Source organism: Sebastes umbrosus, chromosome 4 (assembly GCF_015220745.1).
Source record: "Sebastes umbrosus isolate fSebUmb1 chromosome 4, fSebUmb1.pri, whole genome shotgun sequence".
Taxonomy (NCBI): Eukaryota; Metazoa; Chordata; class Actinopteri; order Perciformes; family Sebastidae; genus Sebastes; species Sebastes umbrosus.
The window spans coordinates 20,343,463-20,360,896 of record NC_051272.1 but is presented as its reverse complement, the minus strand read 5'-3'; the positions used below and the strand labels follow the sequence as shown (position 1 = coordinate 20,360,896).

Here is a 17,434-nt window from a genome sequence, read left to right as displayed (position 1 = left end):
AAGAAGTGTAGACTGTTGTTATTGTACTATAAAAATAGTTGGTGGTCCACAGAGGTAAAAAAAAAAAAAAAAGAGAAAAAACATCTTTTAAAACATCTCACAAATCCCCTTAGACTTATCTTGTGAGCCTTTGGCAGAGGTTTGACCCCTACTGGAAACTACTAAAATAAACTAAATAACTTGCAGGCTAACAATAATGCTGCTCACTCACTGATGCAGTAAAAAAATAATATAATATATAATAACACATCAGTCAAAGGGTCAATATTTCAGCAGAACTTTTGATACTTACATTTTGCTAATAATTCAGAATTTCTACTTTGTTCTATGTTTGCTTAATTAAGGATCTCTTTTTTTCCACTATTGCTGTACAAGAAGACAAATGTCTCAATAAAAACAAAGGCATGTTCATTCAGAGCTCTTGTAGGAGCGCCCCTGACCTGTCTGGCAACAGAATGCCATCGAACCTTGATATCCTTATTTCTTACTCTACACAGAATATTTTGGCATGATGCAATCCCCTTAATGGGTCTGTCTAACTCTTGTGTGTCCCCCTTTTCCTCTGACCAAACCATAGTCAAGTCAAGTCAAGTCGGTTTATTTATACAGTACATTTAAAAACAACAGGAGTTGACCTGAAGTGCTTTCCAATAGAGGTGGTTGGGTTAGGATTTGCCTCAATACCGGTATAGTTAAAGACATCTATCTATGAGCGGCCAGTTATCCCTCTCTGGTTGCTTCAAATTCAGGAAGTATGGTTCATAAAGTAAAACTCAATATCACCCCTGTAGTGTAAATGAGTGTTTCAGAACTGCAATTCCACATTACTGAAATGTATTAAACATTTATAAAAAGTTTTTTGTGAAGATTTACACAATGAACATGATGAAAAAAGCATGAAAGCTATGAGAAGTCCATGTGCTGTTGTGAGGAAAGAACTTAACACGGTGGTTGGAGAATCATAATCTTTACTCACTTATGGCGCCAAAGCGACTGAGAAAAACTGTGAGAATCACTGCAGGCATCAATCATAGAGCAATTTGCTTCTACTCAGAGGTAATGGCTTGAATGTGTCACTCAGTCCTTTTCAAAGACGTATGATAGCCCTGAGGTGCAAAACGTCCTGTACATACCTGAGTGAATAGATTCCCGTGCATATTACCTGTGCATATTTAGATTAATTGCACAGCACCGTTACAGCATGTACAAATTATTACCGGGCACTATTATTGTATGTATGTAGAGTTATAATATGGTCCTAGTTCTTTCTATCTAGCTATTCAGAAAACAAATGAACAGCTGGTAGAACAAGCTGCTCCTGCTTCTTTAATATCTGCCCGGTATTTCAACATCCTTTCTTAATATTGCAGAACAGTTACAATTTAACAGCCTTCTATTTACAGACTTTGTCTTCAGAGCCCGAGTGGAGAAAGGCAGGGTTATTTGTCTTTAATTGCCTTTGTAACAGCATCAAGGGTGTTCATGTAGGTGCTAATAAAACAAAATCCCCCAGCTTTGAACAGAGGGGCTGAGTTAGTGTTGGAGAAAACCTCTGAGGATCTGCTGGCAGAAGCAAAATGAAAGGTGTGGGAGGGGAAAGGTGCACGGAGGTTGGCAGCATGCTGCAGGATGGAGTGGCACACATTGAATGAAACAGATTCATGGTAACTCACCGTATACACTCACAGTTCACTGAAAAATATCACACAGGATAATGCAGGTTCAAACCAAATGCTATTTTTTCCTCTATGTGACTGTGATCTATTTTGACACCATGACTAAATGTAATTTTGTGTTCTGATTTAGGCTTCTTTCATATATATTTAGACCGTCAGTGACAGCATCACATTTATAATTTGCATTCCAGAATTTAGCTGTGACTGTTTGCTCAGACCGAGGGCAGCTACGATGAAGGTGTTCAGTGGAGGGACAGTCGGGTGTTGTATAATTATTAGGAATGTTGCTTCAGTGCGGGCTAAACTAGCTGCTGCATGTTGTAGTTTAAAAGCCTGCAAAAACAGATGGCTGGTGATGAATGTGGCTGCTGCAGCAGTAAAATAGCTCAAGACTTGAACCAACGAAGTGGTTGGATGAAATGTGAATTTAATTTTTTGAATAGCCAGTTAAGGAAAAAGTAAAGAAAAAGTGATAATCATAATCTTAATCAAATCCATATTACTTAAAAAAAAAAAAAAAAAGTAGGGGCGAATAAGCTGGCCATCTTAACGACATATAAACAGACAACGACAATGACAAAACATACAAGAGAAGACATGGACACATGTACTGTATGTAAACAGACAAATATCAACAATGACAGAAAACAATGAGCTGACAAACATGTGTGTGGGCTACATGTCTTTGGTATTATTCTTTTGCATATTTAGATCAGTAAAGAAAGTGACTCTAATTCAGATGTTGGCCTCATTAAAAATCCTAATGTGAACTCACAATAAAAAAGGATCTGAGCAATAAATCAGAACATACCCTTATTTGGTGTAAATTATATAATAATATTCTAAATCAAGGAGCTTTGAAAGGACAGATTCACTGACACAAAACAGACTGAACAGGATGTCCAGTGAATAAGTGATGATGTTACAGTACAGGCTGTTCTTTTGCACCATTTACCTACGAAAAGTAATGCACTGTAATTCATATATATATCCCATGAAATCAATATGTATTTAATCCAGATAATAGTGATACAGGAAGCATAAAGAGCGACAAACGCTGCATAGGGAGGAGGTGGATGGGTAGGTCAAAAACATTCACCAGGAGACCGGTGTTCGTGTGAATCCAGAAGTTAACGTTGATTCATTTGTCACGAAACTTCTGTACTTAAATAACACCACTTCCTGAGTTATTTTAACCCAAATCACAATCTTTTCCTAAACCTAACTAAGTAGTTTTTTTTGCTTAAACTTAACTAAGTAGACGGAAGTTTATTTAGAAAAATACTGGAGTGGAAATTGACACGTTCATCATGTGTTGCTGGACATTTCTAGGAAAACGCACGAAAAATGAGGATTAACTTTTGAAGATATCTTACGAAACGTTGTATGAGGATATGTTGTACAGTAATATCTTCAGGTATGAATAAAACAGCCAAACCTAAATATTGCCAAGGAACTCCACTTCCAGTAATTCATACATCATTTTTTTTTTTACCTTTTAACATCTATTTTTACACAACAGATTGGGCTTGTTGTAATTAATAATCTCAGTCATGTGAATAACCTATCGAAGGATATATAAGGAGAACATTTAAAATCCGTTCTGTGGTCATGTTTCAGTGGCATTTTCTCCCACCTGCATGATTATGACACCCAGCTTCAGCGGTTTATCAAGACGATGGACATTCAAGGCAAACCATGACATTTGAGAGGGAGCCATGATTGCAGTGGGTGGATGTTACAGGTGATGAGTGGCAGCCAGGGGCAATTTGGTGAGAAAGGAATGGTTGGGAGGTCGGGTTGACCGGTGTGAGAAGAGCACAATATGAGGGAGAAGACATTCATTGGTTCAACATTTATTTGCACAGGGTGGTCGAACTCTTTTGCACCTCCAGTATGAGACACTCCTGTACCGTAGAAGATAGATGGCCTGTTTCTTTTCCTGGTAGTGCTATATAAATATATTCTGAGGAGGTCTCTGTAACTGACAGAGAGGGGCCGACCTGCATTCCTGTATGTAAGTCACGGTGATGAGTTTTTCTCCTGATATGAATCTCAGAGCGCTGTGATAAAAAACATCTAAAGAGTAGATGGTGGAGCGTACAGTACTGACAAGATTGTAGACTGAGTTATGTGTGGGTGGAAAGACGTGAGGGATTGAGGAAGTAATGTTTTCACTTTTATTTAGTTTATTATAACATTTTCTTCCAATATGTACCATTTTTAGCCATGCAGACACAGAAACGTGCACATTTGCTGTGTGTGTTTTGAGCAACGAAGTAGAAAATATGGGCTCTAAGAAAGGGGCTGGTGAGTGGGAGGCATATGTGCTTTGTCTTCACCCACTCAGACTTGTCAAACAAACAACACTCTTCTTCTTCCACCCCCAACCTGCAGCCACCAATCGAGTGTTTGATTATTGCGGATGAAGAGAGGGAACTATTAAAAACTATCTTGTGTGCTCTCATAGGTTTGTTGTGTAAGATGTCAAAGCAACGAATCCCTTAACTTCAGTGAAACAAAAAAAAAGAAAATATAATTTCCTGTAATGCATGGCCACTCAATTTCATCACCAACGACAGGCTGACAGTGAGATCCAAATGATTTTTGTCTTGTTGCCCTTTACCAAAAGAATACAAATCGTTCTCCTTTAATATCCGCCGCAGATCAACTCCACATACTAAACGCCTCAGTGTACCATGGCGACACAAAGGTCTCGTTATCAGCTTCCTTACAGACGTGCCACCTCTTCAGATAATCATGTTAGACAGCCCTTTAGGCATTAGTCTTAAATTCTCCCGCTGTGCTTCATCTCACGTCACGTCCTCAGATTCCAGGATGTTTTTAAAGCGTGAGAAATCTCCGGCATATGGTAATCATATGGCCTTAGAAATGTATTAAAAATCTTACCCTCTTAATCCCCCCTTGCCTCAAGAATGTAGGGTATGCTGTTTATGGGCAAAATTGGGATATTTGTTTCATTTAAAAGGAATGGATTATTTACTGTAGGCTTGTTGCCAGCGGGCTGAGAAAAAAACTGAAACCAGTCATCACAACAGGAAGGCTGTGGGAAATCAAGGAGGACGGTGAGTGACTTCCTGGAAAAGAGCAAGAATCAGCCGATACTGAACACAGCCAATAATGACAGGTGAAGAGGTGTGTTGAAGCAGAAACTACACAACAGGAAGCAGAGAGGTGATTTCTGCAGAAGGCTGAACTTTTGAGCAAATGGAGGGGAGGTTGAGTGTATTTTATCCCGGGGGATAAAGCTTTCTATTCTCTCCAGGAAACAGTGGGCATCATGCAAGAACATTTTCATATTTTTTTCTTAACTTTCTCTTACTTTTTTTGTACCATGGGCTACGGGTGGCGGAAAAAATTTATCCACCTATGTGTCATGATTTTTTTTTTATTTTTACGATTTTGAAATCAATTTTTTTTAATGCCAGAATCTATATATTTGCTCCATTTGAGCCTATGCGGAGGTAGAAGGAATTTACCTCTTTTATTGTTGTAGTCTGAGTGACGTGACATCATATCCGTATCCGTCAACCAGCCAGCCGCCGCGAGCCGAAACAAACACAAACGGCAGGTCTGGATCACTCAGAAGTTGTGTTAGTACCCAAGAGACAATTCAAAATATGAAAAAATTGGTGAATGCGACAAGTTCTCTTAAATTACTTGTACAAGTCACTTAAGAACAAATGTGTTCGTATAAGTGGTTCTTGCCTGAGGCCCATTGTCCAAAACGGTGGTTGTCCGTAAAGATTACTGTATCTAGAATACAGCTGTCCTGGTGGCCGTCCCTTCTGTCACATGTAAACACAAAGATGTGGGTTGGAAAGGTGGAGAGGGTGCATGAAGAGCAGCAGTCAGCTGCGGTTTGGCTGTTTATTTATCAGTTAGAGTCTCCCACGAGGCTCAGCTATAGCCTTACACTTGCACGAAAGTGGAAGGAGGCAAAGGTCAAGTATTAGTTAAATGCAGTCTCTCTCTCTGCCCTCCACTCTGTCTGCTTATTGACTTGGCCTCCACCAGACTGGGCAAATGCACAGCCAGTTAATCATTTCCTTGGCTCATCCTTTACTTTGAGATTAATCTTTATTTTCTCTATCCGATACTGGAGAGAATTAGAGAACACACTAATCCAATAATAATCAGGGCACAAACTGAATTACCTTTCCACTGAATAACTTCGACAAAAAGTGGATGATGAGAGGCAAGAAAACAGAAGCAGGGCGATGTCTTTGTGGTACACAGTCGAGGTGTTGTCTGTAAGAAAAGCACTTTGCAGATCTGCCTCCTGATTGCATAAATGGGTATATTCAAAAAGATTAAGCCAATGGAAATAGTCTTTTGAAGGAGCCCTCTGAGGCTTTGGCACATTGTGCTTTTACGTGGGATCCGACTAAATATTTAGCACCTAAGCTGTTCTTCTTATGGAAACAATGGCGCGTCCCCTCTTTCTAGTATAATTAAATTTCCTCTTTGTCTCAGCCGGGAGCTATTTTGAGAACCTGGCTCTTATTTGTTCCAAGCAGGAGAAAATCATTAACCCAAACACAGGCTTAATTCAGATTTGAGGGCAGTTTACCTCCCAGTTTTGACAACGGAGGCTGAGTAGTTGATTTAAAAGGGGCCAAATCAGATTTAATATGATGTATGAAACATGAATGTTTCACAAGCTGAACGATGCCCCAGGGGTGTTTGCAGAATAAATAAATAAAACCATATAGGATAAATGGAAGCTTTAATATAAGGCGCCAACAGAAGAAATGCTAATAACTTCATTTAAAAAACATAAATTCTAATGAATTCAAAGGAGTTGCTGACTGTTGCTTCAGCTGACGAAATGCAAGACTGTATGCTTGCACAAGCAGTGTTTGAACCTTTTTAAACCAATGAATGCAAGTGTAATTGATCAAAACCTCTCCTATAACACCTGCATCCAAGGTCTGAAGTTAGATCGGTTGTCATATGGTCTCATATCGGCTGTGCTGCAGCACCTCTTTTCACCCTCTGTCTGAAACAGCTGGTCCACTCTGTTGTGATTGGTCAACCGAACCAAACTCTTCGAACTCCGCTCTAACTAGCTTTGTTTGAGGGGCCAAACTAATTGCTAGGCAGTTATTATGCAAAAGTATTACTTGGTGACATCACCACTTTACGGAAGAAGAGGCAGGACTTCAATCAAGGCTTTTCAGGCAGTTCAGGAGCAGTGTGTCTGTGGGGGAGAGTAACTCCCTTTGACGTGGACTTTGGGCTTTGTAACTTTGCAGACCTTTTACATGCACTAAAACATTATATAACACACTAAAGGAAAGGGAAAAAGCACAAAAGCATAATAGGTCTTTTTTAATTTCAGACCCTTCCTACACCTACTGTATGTGATATATACCACACATGTACAATATTTTCCTCTGGATCAACACACTCTTCACCCTCTAGAATGGATATTCGACTTCCTGCACATGGCTGCATGTACTAGTTACATTATATTTCATCTTTAAGGAATAAAACTGCTCAGTGTAAGAGGTAAATAATTTTATCGCTGATGTGGGCCAGCTTCTCCCCTCCATCGATGAGCACTGCTGCATGCACCAAAACTGAACTCTATTTAAATATTTTATAAGAGCACTTTTGTTTTGCTGGTACAACACAGACTTGGAGCGTTTAATGAGATATTTATAAGTATAGTAGCGGGAAATATCCAGACTTTTTATAGAGCTTCATGTACCCACAGTATGACTTCCATCTGCGTCTAGTGGCCAATCATTTTATATTAAAGGGCTGAGAATCACAGGAGTAAATCATGATATGATCACAATATGTACCTTGAGTTGACAGTAGCATCACTATAATGGCAGTTCTACCATATGTCTATACCTCACAGCCAACCTTAGCAAGTACATTAACCTATACTGTGTGAGAAAATGCAGATAATCTTTTAGCAGCTGATGTTGACGTTCAGTTCAAAGCACCACTGTGCCAAAGTACAGCTTTACATCATTCTTTAGCACTGACTTAACTTACCTTTAAGCTGCCTTTTTAACTCCTACGCTCACTCAGCAAAGAGCTGATACTCGGCAGCTTGACCTTGACATACAGTAGCTGCAGACTGTTAGACACACACTCTATTAGTACATCATTTCAATATGAAACAGCTATTATCTGCTAAAAGGCTGAATTGTCAACAAGCAAACAAGCTCAGACAGAAAAAAATGTGTGCAGGAGAGGAAGGAAATGCTGTCCCTCTGCCTCAGTAATGCAACAGAAATTATTACTAGTGCTATTAGTATTGCACATGAATCATTTTGTTATCAATATATGGTAATTTGTGCCAAAAGGGTAAGCATTGCGATGCAAGTCCAGTATTCATGTTAAATGATGATTCGACCCATGATCAGGCTGTGCTGTCATAAACTGCCTTTAACTCCTACTCTCATCCGGGCAAAGAGCAAATAGCGGTATGACCCAGCCAGATATCTATATGACATTTATATGGACATTGGGTTTCCAGCCACGCTCATCTGTCTCCGCTGCCAAGTCTGTGTATCTAGGCTTCTTCCTTTCTGCTGCATCCTCCCATGGTACTGTCAGCTCCACGAGACACACACCGTGCTGTGTTTCTGACCACAACACCAGATCTGGTCTTAGATTAGTGTTAGCTATCTCCTGAGGCACAATGAGCTGTTTTCTCCTAAATCTACCTTTCAAGTCCCTGTGTGCCTTTGGCTGCTCTGCATCATGCCTGTTCAATACTGCTTGTTGCCTGACTTGTTCAAAAACAATCTAATACCCATCTTGTTTCCTTTTTTGAATCCAGTGAGTTTACTTCTAAGTGCTTGCTCTCAGTAGATGCTACTAAACACGTTATGTCGTCCTTGGGACTGGCTTTATTTTACACCCTGAAAGAATGTGCCGAAGTGAAGTTATACCTGAATAGAAAGGACATGTTAGGTCCCAGCCTGTCAATTTAGTATGATTTTGGGGCGGTGGAAGCACATCATAAATTGCTCCCACTATAGTATGAATCTAATCTTGCCTGCTTGCATGCCCCACACTTCCTTCCAGCTTGCCTCTGAATCTCCTCTACAACCAGTTTCCTCCTGCCAAATGCTGTTGCTTTTCCATGTAGGCTGTGCTATGCTTACTTTAATATTTATAAAAATATATTATGATTATATCTGTCAAAGTTAACGCGTTAACGCAAATTTCTTTTAACGCCACTAATTCAATTGACGCAATTGATCTTTCTGCAGTTGTAGCGGGCTCAGTTTTAAAGCTAGAGTGAAGATACTGGCATCATATGAAACTAGAAACATCAGAAGAACATACTAGCTTGCCGTGAAGGAGGCTACATAACGCTCCAAACTTGCGCTAAATTTTGGCGAGGAAAAGTTGTCATGGCCATTTTCAAAGGGGTCCCTTGACCTCTGACCTCAAGATATGTGAATGAAAATGGGTTCTCTGGGTACCCACGAGTCTCCCCTTTACAGACATGCCCACTTTATGATAATCACATGCAGTTTGGGGCAAGTCATAGTCAAGTCAGCACACTGACACACTGACAGCTGTTGTTGTCTGTTGGGCTGCAGTTTGCCATGTTATGATTTGAGCATATTTTTAATGCTAAATGCAGTACCTGTGTTGGTTTCTGGACAATATTCGTCATTATTTTATGTTGTTAATTTATTTCCAATAATAAATATACACATACATTTGCATAAAGCAGCATATTTGCCCACTCCTACGTTGATAAGAGTATTAAATACTTGACAAATCTCCATTTAAGGTACATTTTGAACAGATGTGCGATTAATTTGTGATTAATCGTGATTAACTATGGACAATCATGTGATTAAATATTTTAATGGATTGACAGCCTTAATACCGTTTTGGGGGAATACCTTTGAGACTGCATGGGTAAAACTGTATATCATTCATTGGGAAACATCTGGAGATGTAAGTGTGCAGTAGAATGTGAAAATTATGTTAGAAAGGAGTCTTTCTTGGTGCCAATGATAAAGGAGGAAGATTTAAAGTTCTTGGGGAGAAACTCTGGCCAGGTGACAGATTAGAGCTGAGACTGTGAGTGGGTGCACACGGTTGTCTTGTCAAGGTCAACACCTCTCCAAACACCCACTCAACAGGAAAAACAGGAAGAAGGAGAATGAATGAATAAAGGACTTTTCTTTGTATCACTAATAAATGGGACAATTTTACTCCTAACCCCATGTCTAGACTGCAAGCGTATCCAATGCCTTTTCACTCGCGTGTCTGACGCAACAGATACGCTCTCATGTTAATCTATGCAACTATCTACACCAGCTCCGTGCAAACTCTCATCTCAGCTGCGTCTCACGGGCGTAACCTTGACCTGAAGCATTTATTTAGGCTTGAAGTCTATTTTTTCCCGATAATATGCATGTTAACGCGAGGTTTATGGCCAATAAACACAACTACTTTACTACTTTAATACATAATTCAGGGTCTCATAATTATTTTATCCTTTTAATTATTAAACTTTTATAATATTATCTTTATTTTATCATTATATTACCTTGTTCTTTGATTGTTTTGTTTCCGATGGCATGTTTTCTCATTTATTGCTTTGTTCCACTTGAAAAGTGGTATAAAAATAAAGTTTTCTTCAAAATGTTTCTCTCTCAAACTTCCTCAGCTGCGGGAGAACACTCATTATTTAGTGTGAGATCATCATGTAGTGGTCAACATAATTAGTGCAGGCCTTGCTCAGGCTCAGGGAAAGCTGTATAACCTGTCGCAAATTAATCATATGCATCAATGTTGAAGGTAAAATAGATCAGGAAAACTGCACACTCCACAGAAAGTTTGTATGCTCTTTTGCGGCTCGTCGCTTTGAAATTTGCGTACCAGACAAAACCGTATAGACAGTTGCTTCAGTGTCACGTCAACGCTGTCGAGACGCTTGCGGTCGAGACATGAGGTAATCGTAACACAGTGATGATGATGGACCTGCATAGGACATGAAAAATTGGCTACTTTAATACATTTCTTGAGTAAAAGTTTGTGTTGCTTCAGCTCAAAGAGTAAATAAACTCAAGAGCTGTCTATTTTAAGAGCAGGTGAATCACTTTAAGTCTGTATCAGGCCCTTAAGTGTGCATCAGGCCCATCTCGTGCCTTGATATCCAGCCGAGAGGTTTAGACAACCTCAGCTCATCAAAGACGTTCTCCTGTAAAGGCACACATTGATTTGTCCCGTACCCTGCTGACAGGCCGGTCGTTGCATTGATGAGGAGAGAGAGAGAGGACTGAGAGTACTGTATCTTTCTTTCCTCTCCGACAGGAGGTGAAATGAGACCCGGGCTGACACTCTTGAAGTCTCTGCTCTGCCTGGAGAAAATATGACAGCTCTCCAGCAAGCGCTTAAAGAGGGCAGAATTTTTTCAGCATATAGTAATTGAAGTGCTCTGAGAGATAACTAGACTTCTGCACCTCCTCATGGCTCTGTTTTCAGGCTTTAAAAAATCTAGCATGTGACGGGAGACTTTGACCAATCACGTTGGCGTTCCTATTGGCTGTTCATTCAACTCTTTCATTTTGCAGCTAAACAGTACACTACAAGATGTTTCTGAAAACATTTGAGGTGAGAAATAGACATTACAGTAACAGAATATTGATTCATATTTTATCAGCGCTGCCTAGGTTGACCGTTTAATCGGAGTTTGGAAGTGATTGACAGCTGCTCAGAGACGGCAAGATTCCAGCTCGGCTCTGATTGGTTCTTTTCCTCCGGTCTGTGAAATCTTGCAGATGCCATTAGGAGCACCAGAGGACACAGAGGGACATGATTTTTTCAGATTACCTGTCTATATTTGTAAGGACCTGACATGTCATCAGATCCTAAAAGAAAGCTATTTGCTCTTTACTGCTCTCGATGAGCACATCTGGACTGGTATTTGTCAGTTTAACAATCTGGAGGATGATCCAAGTTTCACTCACTTGTCTTTTGAAAACTGGGTTTATTGTTTGTTTTTCTGGGTCACTGTGCGCCGGGTCCTAATTTCCACTTTGTATTTGTTTTGTGTTTTACTGAACATCGAACTGCTGGTTAAAGAGAAATACACAGCGTTTGATCGTTCTTACAAAACAAACTCTTTTACGGACTTTGATCCAGGTGTGTGCCCATTTTGATACAAACAGGACACAGACTGTGTGACCTGAGAGACAATTGGCAATACTTCAAGATTGTGTCGGACTGTCTGACCTGCCGATTCTAGTGTCTGACGGAAGATGTTGCCCTCGCTCTCTGGGGATAAAGAAGGACAGTCGACACTTCCCTCCAGTGCTTTTCCTTTGGAGCACTCTAAAAGCCAAAGGCAAAGTCAGTGTGATCAGCTCCTTCAACATTTTACTGAAGTTCTCTCAGGCATCAATGTCTTTGTATAAACCTTCACAGAGAGGACTATGTCCCAGTTTTTTCAGTAATAGTATGCTAAATTGATTTTCAAGTACTTGTTATTTTCTGTGGCTGTCTAGATTTAACACTAGGAAACTGGCAGTGAGACAGTAACTGTTGGAAAATTCAGACCTCTGTATCAAGACATAATGTGGTATGTAGTAAAATGCACACAGCATACTCATGTTTACCAGTGTTTTGGCTCTAGGGATGGCAATGTCAATGGTTCCCACCACTTTGATCCAGACTGAAATATCTCAACAAATGTCGCTGAGATATTGTGCGGACAGTCATGTTCCCCAGAGGATGAATCCTACTGACTTTAAGACACCAAAGTCGTTTGGTGACTTTTCCTCTAGCGCCACTATGAGGTGAAATATCTCAACAACTAATGTATGGATTGTCATTAAATTTGGTGATCCCTCAACATTTTATATACAGTAGTGACATCATCAGGTTACAATTTGAATTTGTACAATATTTTGCTTTATTACCAAATTCCTGCAAATGAATGACACTAGAGTAGTGCCCGATTGAGGTGTGGCCGTTTAAAACGGGTGGATTGCTTGGCTCCAGGTATTACTGCTTGCAGCGTTGTTGAGAACGGCTCATCGCTCATTGACTCCAGGGAAGTGAAGAAGAGTTTGGTTGTAACGTAAAAGTAAACTGCAGTCAATGAGCCCCCTGCTACTGCACAGAGCGCTGTTCACTTGTTTAGTAAAAGTGTATTACTATTGAACGTAGGGCTGTCACAATATCAGATTTTCAATACACGATTATCGTGTTTATTCACAATAACGATATTGCGATATCTATAGAATTGTTTTTAAAAATAGAAATAATGCTATCAGTCAAATTCATCTTTAACTTTGTTTATTATGTGTTTTGTCTCTTGACAATTATATTCAAAATACGAGTGGTTGGAGGGAGAGGTGAACACATGACCACGCCCACTAAGAAGACAGGAAGTGTATACCATTTCAAACCGGAGCTTGTAATGCATCATCTTTGTTATAGAGCATCTTTGGTACAGCCTAGCTTTGCCATATTCTTATTTTATACTGAAATGTACCAAAAAGACAATATGGGGAGTCAATCCTTTTCTTTACAAAATAGCTGCTTGCTCTTATTGTATTATTTGTGCAGAGCAGAATCCCTATCTGACGGCAGTATTTAATTTGGGTACACAGCATGCAGCACATTTACAGCGCCTACACTGGAAGATGGAACACTCTTCTGCAGCCTCTATTACACTGTTTTGTTTCATAAGTGCTATGTGAAGTATGTTATTTTTACTTAAATACCCTACCTTATGCATTCTAAAGGACTCAAGGTATTTCAGTGGACCATCATGGCAAACACCACCTCCACACTTATCTTGTAACAAAGTAGGCTGAAGGAAAAACTTTTTGATTTGTCTGCAAAAATGACCGAAATCCGGTGACATTATTATTATTAGTAGTATAAAGTTTGATGTTGTTGCATTAGTCAGGCCCTACTTATTCTTTATAGAGCATTCAGTGAGGTGATTTTGAGTCATGCTCATGTGAAATAAGGATGCAGATGATAGGCAGAGATGGAGGGAAGTGTATCCAGGTGTGACCATGCTGCTCCAGGGACACAGCCGATATTCACATTTCGCCATGAGACTGAATTTGAGCTGTGAATAAATCCTTCAAGTCAGCAAAACCTCGGAGGAGATGAATGACAGTGTGAGAGGAAGATAAGAAAAAGTAAACTGTGGGAATTCATAATAATCCAAAAGAAAGTTCAAGGGAGAGAAATGCGAGAGCGGTGAAGATTTCATTTTAATGAGGTGCTTCATTTGTGGAATTTGGGGACTCATCAGAAAATAGCACGGATCATATTTCAAGGTTTTTCCTCATAATATCTAGCATAAATAACAACCTGCTCATTGCAAAGACAACGAAAACACCCAATATAATAATGATTTGTAGCTTCTGAGACACATGGACCAAAGTTGCCCTGACTGCAATGTGCGCGTTGGTATTAGTGTTCATAAAAACGGCAATAACGTCGTGATTCATACCATATATTTCCATCCACGAGCTCAAACAGCCACATACCAATTACCCTGTAAACCGTAAAGCCCCCCGTCTCCATCAGTGATAGAAAAACATTCAAGACAGCTGAAAGTAGGCCCAGGAGGAAGGCAGGGGGAAATGAAAATCTTGGACGATTACTCTGAGGATGCAATACAATACACTACCAAAAAGGCCTGATTGCACTGGTCTCAGGCCTGGTCGCTTCATCTCCCCGTCACTAAACTGCCCTGAATGGAAATGCCAAACGTTTCCTCCCTCGCAATGGTTCAGCGCCTGTGCATCCGCTCAGGGTCAAGAACCCTCCAGGCTGACATTTTGACGATGTAGGTGGAAGATAAATTTGATCACACATCTCCTAGATTCCCCATTAACATTCAGTCATATAATAAATGAATGTTATTTGTCTTGATTGCTTCATTTGTCACCAGCAATAAAGAAATCGACACGGTGAGGCAGGTTGTTGCATTGATCCCTTTAAGTGGCACTCGAAAACATTGTTAAACCAAATGCAAAATAACCTGTGACTGACTGCACACGCCAGACTTTGGAAATCAGTACCTGCAATGTTCTGCTGTTTGACTTCCAGTCAATCCTCTCCTTGGGAAACGTTGTCTTGTTGAATCTCATGGGAGATGGCTGTACTCACATTAACCAGTAGTTTCATTTTCACCTGTTATCATTTATGATTTTAGTAGTTTTAAAGGTTCTCTATACGATATCCAGAGCATTAATATAGCTCCAAACTAGGGATGCTAATTTTGAAAAAATGTTTTAACCGATAACCGATCATCATTAACCGTTAACCGACAAGATAAGTGCGTCGCATTCAGCGGTGCGTACGTAGCTGTAGCAGTGTGTGCACAGTTTATTTGTGGGTGAATAAATGCTACAACTCCTCAGCTCAAGCGAGCTCGAGACCGGAGCGCACTTCCTGTATCCTGCAACTCCGGCTCAGACTCTCTTAAAGTGGGCTGTTAAAGTGGACCAGCTTTTCTCCTTGAAGTGACGAGCCGCTCCTCTGAGTTTTGCTCAGCTTTTTAATTAATTATCAATCTTTTTTTAACCGTTTAACCGATAGTGTTAATCGGTTAAAATTCTTAATATCGGTTAACGGTTAATTATTAACATTCCTGCATCAAACCAGTATTTGCTATGTAAAGATATAGAGGAGTAATGTCTATTGAGCAGAGAATTAAGTCGCTCTCCCTGGGTGTTGTAATCCGAGGTTCTCCTCGCTTTGTTGACATCGCCGTGCATGTGAGCATGCCCCACTGGCTAGCTCTGCTCTCATACGGCGGTTACAGCTGATAACGCCGTCCCGACAGACGGCGACATTGCAGAAGTGTAGCACCCACCCTCTGGTCCCCTCCACTGGCTCAGCTACTGGCTCAGCCACTGCCATGTTGAGAGCCGTGCGGAAGCAATAGAAATGCTTCCAATCTTGCATTTACTGTAGCACTGTTAAAGGTTCAGTGTGTAGTATCTGGCGGTATCTAGTGGTGAGGTGAGGAGATTGCAACTAACTGAAGCCTCTCCCGTGTGCCAAGCGTGTTGGGAGAGCTACATTGGCCGATGCGAAAACGTGAATCGCCCTCTCTAGAGCCAGGTATCGCAGGGTCCGTGCGTAGAGTGTGTGTGGGAAGTGAGTGGTGAAGCAAGAGAGTGAGAGTGGCGGCGATGGGAGCGAGTAACGTTATCGACTCCGGCCCAAGCAGGAAAAGTAAACCCCCCACACAAACACACACACACACACACACACACTTTTCCAACGTCAGATTTGGGAGGCTGTGTCCAACAATTCCTGTAACTTTCTAACCCACTTCACACAGCAAGTTGCTTTTTGTGTGAACCACCGAATGCAACTCTATGAGAGACTGTCTGATAATGTGCCTGTTATCCCCATAACTAGCCTCCCATGATCGGAGTACTGTACATAACATAACAGAAATAATGAACTCTACTATTCCCACTCTGAGCCAGAACACAACTAGTGAGACACCGCTAACCCTCACAGACAACACCGTGTCCTCGGCCATCCCATTAAAGGCTTATCAATAGTTTTCCAGCTGAGACTTGTTTGTTTGCCACTCCACAATTCTCTGACTGTGAAAATGTGCTCTGCATATGAGCACAATGAAAAGATGCAGTTAAATTAGTGGATTAAAAACACAAGAGAGCTGTGATTGCGTATGTGATGAGCAATCTGCAACACCACAGCAAGACACAACTTCAGAGGTGAGAGCAGAAAAATCAAAAGCCCCGACTGTGTCTGTCTGGAAGGTTGGAGGATGATTAGAGTCAAGAAATGGTTCAGTTCATCTACTCCTACTGAGGTCATCAGGGAGTCCCAAAAGACAACTGAAAGGAGCCAAATGTTTGGTAATACGCACAGACAGATCTCTTCATTGACTGAAACACATTGGCGCTCCAAACAAAGACTGTAATCTTTTGCAAATAATAGTCATTGTAGCATAATTTAGGGATTGTATTAAAAAAATAAATAATAATGCCACAGAAAGAAAAGATAGAATGACTCCAGCAGTTGAAAGGGCACTTTGCAAGCTTGAAACCCATCTACAAGGTAGTTAGAGGGCTTTTCACTTATATTACTAGGTGCTGCATTTAATAGTTTTCCCTATTTCAAAAGAAAAGTGTTCAATTTGGAGGCTGTCATTTTTCTCCACTGCTTTCTATCAGAGGTTTTACTCACCAGACCTTTTCATCTATAATGCCTTCCTTCATCAGAGAGGTTGTTTGTGGTTTCCTTTTTGTACAGTTCTTTGATCAGTCATGTGACTTACAGATCCCGTCTCTTCCATTAAAGGACCAGTGTGGAACATTTCTGGGGATCTATTAGCAGAAATGGAATATATTATTCATAAGTATGTTTTCATTAGTGTATAATCACCTGACACTAAGAATTGTGACACTAGAAAAATATATATTTGTTCTCAAGAAACAGGATAGTGTATGTTGTTTAGGTCAACTGTAGATTGCTTTTGAAATGGGGCCATAAATGTTTAGAGATGGAAGAGAATTGAGTCTGTGTTTTTTTAAAAACTAGTTTAACCTTCCTGTTGTCCTCGGGTCAAATTTGACCTGTTTACAAACTTCATCATATCACAAATATGGGTTTCTTTCATCTGATTGCCCCAAAATAACATGGATGAAAGTAATTCATAATTTCTGGGGGGTTTTCTATGATGAGGTATAATTTCATGTAAATTAAGTTTATTAACCATAAATTAC

At 40.2% G+C, this 17,434-nt stretch overlaps 1 protein-coding gene across 1 annotated transcript in view; it reads right to left on the bottom strand.

Moving 5' to 3' along the window:
- Positions 1 to 17,039, bottom strand: part of tp53i11b (tumor protein p53 inducible protein 11b) — a 61,356-nt gene extending 44,317 nt beyond the window's left edge. Inside the window, exon 1 of the mRNA XM_037767460.1 lies at positions 16,896 to 17,039. The gene's annotated coding sequence lies outside the window, so the exon portion shown is untranslated. The remainder of the gene's footprint in view (positions 1 to 16,895) is intronic.
- Between the last annotated feature and the right edge of the window lie 395 nt (positions 17,040 to 17,434).